Source organism: Penaeus vannamei, chromosome 19, assembly GCF_042767895.1.
Source record: "Penaeus vannamei isolate JL-2024 chromosome 19, ASM4276789v1, whole genome shotgun sequence".
In the NCBI taxonomy this organism is placed as follows: Eukaryota; Metazoa; Arthropoda; class Malacostraca; order Decapoda; family Penaeidae; genus Penaeus; species Penaeus vannamei.
In genome coordinates this window covers 27,530,321-27,538,459 of record NC_091567.1, presented here as the reverse complement: position 1 = coordinate 27,538,459, position 8,139 = coordinate 27,530,321, and positions in this window count along the sequence as shown.

Sequence of the window (8,139 nt, the reverse complement as noted above, 5' to 3'; positions counted from 1 at the left end):
CATTAGACGAGAAATGAAAAGAAAAAAGAAAGATAAAAATCAAGATAGAAAAGATAATTTCTTGATGACTTCTGAAGAAAAAAAAATGGGTGAGTGATAAGAAGAGATCGAAGGAGAAAAGGAAAAAGAGAAATAAGAAAGAGAGGTAAGAAAAGAGGACAAAACAAAAAAAAAAATTGTTGTAGGAAAGAAGGAGGAAAGGGTGCAGATAAATGCAATCATAAACTAAGAATAATAAATCAAATGATAATTTCTAATATCTGACGTCATAAAGTCCCAAGTATCTATATCATTAACTGATTATTAGTTATATCATATAAATCATAAATTGATGTGTGGCTCTTTAATTTAAAAGATTGGTAAATAAGTTATGATAGAGTCTAAGTGTATATATCACGACAAAGAGTATGTTATTTAAGCATTATATGATGCATTGTATTCCGTCTGTATATAAGTACGAAGAGTATGGCATTTAAGCATTGTATTTCGTTTGAAATTATACCAAGCTGATTTCTAGTTGTCATATCTTTTCTCATCCTTTAATCAATCGAAGAACAGATGAATTTAACAAAACAGAATATGTAAGAAAAAGAATGAACAAAGTTGAAAAAGGTGAGTACACATAAGCCACAATCAGTTCATTTCTCTTTAATAGATTCTAACGGTATCAGAATAGGTATATATTTGCCGTGAGTCCATGATGAGTATGCACTTAATGAATTACTCAGACAATTAATCTCCTTGCAACCTAAAATTAAAATCAATAGGTTGATTACTCATCTATTCGCCCACTTGCAGAATCGTCGCTAAGTTAATTTTTCATAGTTTCCCTTTGTCTAGGTTGCCTTTAATAGGAGAGATGGTAATTCCGTCAGTGTCTCTTTAAAGGCCGGAGGGTTAATACGTAGAAACTAGATCTGTCAATAAATCCACGACTTTCCTTGCATTCACTCATATTTTTTCTCATAATCCTGAAAAGCTCATCCACGGTATATAGAAATGGACTATTAAATCTAACAGTGAAGGTTTCAATAACTTTCAAGCTAGGTTTACCCAATCGCACCGTGATGTCCTAACTCATTCGGGTTTCTCCTTGAATCCTAGGGAGCCTTAGCACACCGTATATGTAAACAGACAATCAAATCAGACAAAATCCATGTCTTAGGTTTCTAAACAATTAGGCTTCACTATTTCCTCATTCGTTCTCCGTTGCATTGCCCAGGCTGAAGCTGTCCGGCGTCGGCTCCCGTGGTCCTTCGGAGGCACGGAACTGCAGCGTGATGATCAGGTAGGTTGCTACGAAGCTCCACACCTGTAGGAGACAGACGGTTGCTCAGGAATAACCAATAGACGTAATGACGTTTTCTCATTCTTAACAAACACACCTTCAGGAGACGCACAGTTACGCATGCATAACTAACGCAACAAAACATAAAGACAAATGCATAATACACAAACAAAAATACGTACATAAATTGCAGTAAGTATAATATTTACACATAAGACATAGCAGTCACCATGGGGCTTTGCGTCCGGCTGGTGTAGGTCTCTCAAGGCCCACTCATTCCCACTCACCGTCAAAAGTGTTTGGCGACTGAGAGTGAAGAATCCACACACGGAGAACGGTACACCTGCCTCCACCACCTGCTCCACCTGCTCCACCTATCAGATAATACGACGGGAGCGTTATTAGAAGGAAACAAACAGAACGAACAATGTCATGCAACAATTACGGTCTAACAATGTGTATTTTCGTGGTCCGTTTCGTAGACCTACCTCCTTCAGGCTATATCTATAGTCACCGCACACTATCAGCTGACGGATCATCCTCTTGCAACAGTCTCTCTAAAAAGCATGTTGCAAAATATTGTATTAGAAAACATGTTTCATCAAAGTAAAATATAAAACTTTTCCTCGGGTTAATGGTTACAACTTGCGAACAAACGCCCTAATGGATAACGCTCGCATTCGCTTCCCTATCGACCTTATTGACGTCCGGTGCCCCCGAAATACACGGGCTAGACATCAATTACCATTCCCTCCGATGCTGAGTTTTGACAAGGCTTGAGTTCTGAGTGTAACAGGCACTTGGCAGACGTTTGCAACCACTCGACTGGGTAACGTCTTCGCTCTGAATGCTAATTGGATGCCGGGTGGATGGATTGGATGTTCGATTATTCATTATTTACTCCACTCTGAAGCCGTTTACTGGACCTCAGAGATGAGATAGTATTGCCTAATCGACCGGAAGCAATTTCTATATCATGAATTTTACAGGGTACAGAGAAACAAGCAGCTATAACCTAGTTTCGCATTATTCTGTTCTCGAAATTTCCAGCAACAAAATTGTCTTCAAATTCTGATAGCTAATATCAGAAAGCCTTTAGATAATCTGAGGAGACTGCCAAGAATACGATACAAAAAAAAATAAACATTTGCCTCAATCACACACTTGGCAACGCGTACAGACAAGAACGTCATTTCCGATGTGCTTTGTTAGCTTCCCGACGTCTGCTTGTTTAGCTCCTCCAGCTTCTTCAGAAACTGTCACGAGGTTTATTTGGAAGAGCGGAGAGCCAACTACCGCGCTGAAGATCGACAATTGCTGTTACGTGTTGGAAATGGTGGTCGCCTTTTTCATGTCGTTCGAGTTACTGGTCTGAAGTCGAGGTTTTGTATTATTTAGAAGTGGAGTTATTTGCGTATATTTTCTCCATTTTCTCCATACGCAATTTCTTTTCATTTCCACATCTGTCTTTTATTCTTTATTTCCATTTCGCTTTTCATCGTTATAACCTCTATAATCAATCAAACCTTCCCGAGAACCGACTTACATTCAAAATCAACAATACGTTATATATAATGCAAACACACCTACCAGCCACATGCAACTCCCCATCATACCCATGCAATGCGTCGCAAAACATCAAATAAACTTTGCAATGACAGTCCAACGGGCACTGTACATAAAAGCTTGACAGACAGGAGCTACCGTTGAATATGCAGTGCGTCATGTGGCGTTATCGTTGACGTCAGTCCGTGAAGCGAGGTAATGATGTATCAAAAATTTCCGAAAACGTCAGATTATTTAAGGCAGAGGATATTTGAATTTTAGTATATATTGCAATTTGAGCATCATTACGTAATACGTATGTACAACGAAGCAGTTTAATGTGAGCTTATATAAGTAGTAATTTCGAAAGCTATATAATTCTATCCTGTTGGATTACTGAACCATTATTATTATTATTACTTTTTTTTTTTACAAAAGATGTAATAAACTCATAATTAATCCTATCCGTTTAACATGCCTATTCAGGCGTAAATTGATATATCTAATCTATAATTATCTGCTTTATTAAGAATAACATATATATATATATATATATATATATATATATATATATATATATGTATGTATGTATGTACACCCATATATAGATAGATAGATATGGATAGATATGTCCATAGATATGTTACATACCGCGTTTACTTCTCTCTATCAGTATCTGGCAGTTACAAAGAGACAGTCATGGTCGACAGCCGCACAGCCTTACCTTCCTGAGCAGCGGGTCGGGCACGAGGATCAGGTGCACCATGCGGCTGATGGGCACCACGATGTACAGGGCGTAGTACAGGTCCCCGCCGGTGATGGCGTTGTAGAGGAACACGGTCGAGGCGGAGATGTTGTTGAGCAACAGCAGCGCCACCGGGGGACCTGTGAAGCTCACTATGTGCCTTATCACTTCGTCCAGCTGGAACAGACGCTGAGCCGGAGACCGCTGTGGCTTCGCGAGAGGACTTGCCGCCGCCTCAGAGCTGGTCGTCGTCGCGATCGTCTTGGGCCTGACAGGTGGCGGCGAAGCCCAAGGGACCTCGGCTGGACGACCCTCCTTTCTGCAGAGGGAGCTGACGGTCTCCTCCATCTCCAGGCTGACTACCTTGACCAGGAAATACAGGATCGAGAGAAAGATCGTGATGCTTAAATCTGCAATGCTGTCGACGACCCGCGAGATGGCCCCTTGTGTGTTCTCGCGCGCGACTTTCGGGAGGGACCAGGATACCCCGAAGAGGATGGACACCACGCAGATCGCCAAGGGCACGTCGCTGACATCAACGATCCTTCGCCTCAGTTTAACGTCGGCGGCCACCATCCTCCTGAGGATCCTGGCCAAGGAACGGCTGTTGAAGACGAAGTAAGCGTACAAGAAAATGAGCATAACATACCAGTAGGCTCTCAGAATGCTGTCGAGGACCTTCTTTGTGCCGTGGTTTTCGCTGGACTCGAGGGAGACGATATTGAGAAGGCCCGTCCCCGCCACGAACAGGAGGACGAGGCCAGACCAAAGGGCGGCGACGGAGGACACAGTCACTTCCAGGACGCCGCTGGCCGCCTTCTGCCAGCGGTAAGGGAAATTTCCTGCGACCCGAAAGGCGCCTAGGACCAGGAAAATAACGTCGACCGGAAGCCGTTTCCTCATTTCGACCAGCATGTTCAACTCCTCTTTATATCTCCTACGAAGCTTAAGCTGATGGATTCGTTTCGTTTCGATGTACAAACCGCCTGACAAATACTGAAAGAACATTACGGTCGCTTCCGTAGCTTATGCGTAACTGCAAGGCGTGGCCAGGTCGTAACAAAGTGGGCGGAGCCAATAATTTGTTGTATTACCTTCATTACAGCAACCAATCACTCGTCTTGGATATGGATGAATAATGTATATATACTTCCGTCTCCACATGTTGATTTGTGCATGTGTGCGTGCGTGTACGTGTGTCCAGGTATGCATTTGTAAGTGAATCTGGGTGCCTGTTTTTGTGTGAGCACGTTTTTAATGCATTATTTGTGTGTGTGTGTGTTTCTGAGGACGTGCATATGTAGCTTAAAAACAATAGTAGTGATAATAATAATGACAATAATAGTAATGATATTCATAATGATAACAATAATAATATAGATAATGATAGCAAGCATTATAACAATAACAATGATAATAATGACAAAAAATAAATAATAGAAAGGCTCATAATAATAGTTCTGATAAGAATTATAGTAATGATTATGATAATAGTGACAGCAATAATGATGTTAATGATAATATTTATATTATCATTGGTGATTATTGTAGTAATAATAATGATACAAGAATATTAATGATGATAGTAAAATTAATTATATGAAAATATTAATGATAGTGATAATACAATAACAATTTATAATGGTAATATTACTATCATTATCATTATTATTTTGTTATCGCCATTATCATTATCATTTATTATTTCATCTTAATATGACTATTATCATTATCGTCATCAACATCATCATCATCTTCACCATCAATAACAACAATAATGATAGAGTATCTCTACAGAAAAAATACACCAACCCCAACCTGCTCACCAACGGAATGAACTCAACGAAAGCGCCTTTATGCCACGGGCTTTGGGATCAACAGGAAGGAAAACAGGCAAATTGGCTAAAGTAGTTGTTGAAGACTGAAAAAAAAATTTACTCCTCACTGACGCGGTAACTTGTCTAACGGGAGGATTGTTCTCGACAAGGATGTTTATAAAGGCTGTCAAAGTACGACGACCTGTAGATAGAGGCTGAAAGAATGTGGTACTTAACTAGTATATAGTATCAGTAGTTGGTTTTGCCTTAGACCTGGTTAAAAAAAAATAGATCCTTAAAAACAACAAAAACAAAAAAATGTAGCCAACAAGATATTCAGAAAATAGTATTGAAGACCACGTCTTTCATAACACTTACTTCTTGTTCTTTGTATGTGTGTGTGTGCATTTATGTTTTTGTATTCATTTATATCACGATTTTATTGTCAAAGAGGCAATGTAATGAGTGAAGGAGGAAAATAGCACCAAATGCTTTAATAGTGATAATGATAGCAATCTCCCAGTTCGACCACAAGAGAGGAGCACAATAACCCCACCTCCATCCCATTAAGAAAGCAATATAAAAAATCCCTTTTCTACTTTTTATGTGCAAGCCACCGTGGCTCAGAGGAACCGCCTCCGACTCGGAAGCCAACGGCCGTGAGTTCGAGTCACGTTGCCAAGCGTGAGTATGTCACGCGTAGACGAACTTGGCTAGATTTATCTCCTCCGTTTGATAAGAATAGTGATGATTATAAGGATAATGATTATAATAAAGTTAATGGAAGCAATGATGATAATGATAATAATAACAATAGTAATAATGTATATGAAAATTGTAATAACAGATAATAGTAATAACAATAAAAATGATAATGATAATGATGATAACAATGTCGGTTCAAAATTGACGAGACAAAATCTACGCTTTTTCCCGATTCCTTTATTTCTATCTATCTATTGCTATTTAATGGTATTAATGCCATAATGCGCAAAATTATCGTAAAATCTGTGTAGAGGGAAATAGACTCGGGCATTGAATAAAAGAAGGAGAAAATGAAACAGTGACAATCGGTTAAGTTTTTACTGAAATAGAAAAGAAAAGAAAACAATAATGGTAATCATAGTGATAATGATAATAATGGTCAAAATCTTTAGCTTAATCGTACTTTTCTACGGAGTCTTCTTCCTTCCTGCCTTTCAACATACTGTTCACCTGTTATTCTCTTCTTTAAAATCTCTTTGAAGCAATCTCCCCTTCCACCCCCTTCTTGGCCTTCCTCTTCCCCTTCTCCTTTCTTCCTCCATATTAGCCATTCGCTTTCCTACACATTTTTCCTCTCTGTTGATCACATGTTCGTGCTATTTTAATTTTCTCTCCTGTATTTTCCTTGATATTTCCAATACATTGGGTATTCCATGAATTCCATTACTAATCCTGTCAAGTCTCGTACTTCATATCCGCCTCATCATGCGTATTTCAGCCTCATTCTCTTCTACTGTTCCCTTTTAGTCTGCCACGTTTCTGCCCCGTTCATCATTGCTGATCTCATCTGTCCTGTATAGTTTCCCCTTCATTCACACTCATTTTCTTATCACACAACACTCCTGATACATTCTTCCAGTTTCTCCTGCCTATCTTGCGACCTATTTCTTGGTCACGTGTCCCATCTGACGACATGCGGGAGTGCTAAGTATTTGCAGGTGTTCGTCCTTTTTTTAATTTTTCGCCGAGCAGCAGGACATCCTCGCCTGCATCTTCCGCATTTATAATCATACGGTGCACTCCGTTTTCTTTCGACTATTCTTAAGCCCTCTGTCCCCCATCTCTCTAGCTTCTGCTGAACTCCTTTCATGGTAGCGTCAATCAGAACATATCCCATGAAGCTAGCTGTACTATTTCCGGGTTCAATACATCCATCATCAAAACAAAGATGTATGGGTCAAAGCCGAGCCTTGATAAAGCCAAACCTTTACTCTGAACTATTCTGTCCCACCTACACAATTACTGACCTGTGTTCTTGAATCCATTCAAATATCTCATGAGTCTTGCATACTTCTCTGATACTTTTTCCCTCATACACCTCCACACTTCATTCGGTACTCTATTATATGTTTATTTTTTCTACATTTACAAGACGTAGCTCTTTGTTTTTCTCATACTTCTCCAGCATTTGCCTTAAAAAAAAAAAAAAAAAATTACATCCGTAGTTCCCCTGCCCGGCAGAAATCCCAAATTTTTGTTCACTAATCTCCGTTTCACATCTTAGCCTCTTTTTAATTATTCTTTACAATATTTTAATTGCATGTGACATTAACTTCATTCCCCGATATGTCCCACAATCTTGAATATTACCTATGTCTTTGCACATCGGTACAATCCAAGCATCTGCCATTTTTTTTTATTGTAAACCACCATTAGCTCCCATACCACATTCACTCCCTCTTCGCCTAAACTTTTCCACACTTCTGCCGGTACTTCATCAGGGCCGTTGCCTTTCCATTTTCATCTCCCTCAACGTCTCTTGAACTTCATGTCTGTTTATCTCTGGTGTTTCTTGCTTAATTGGAGTTCCTTCCCCTAAAACCTTTTTCGTTCAGTAACCTCTCAAAATGTTCTTTCCACCTGTTCTTATTATTTTTTAGCTCCACTCAGTACTCCCCCCACTCGAGTTTTTATTTGTTTGATGCGAGTAAGATTTTTTTTGTCTTATTCCGTCTTTTTGTTAACCCACTTCTCTCCTC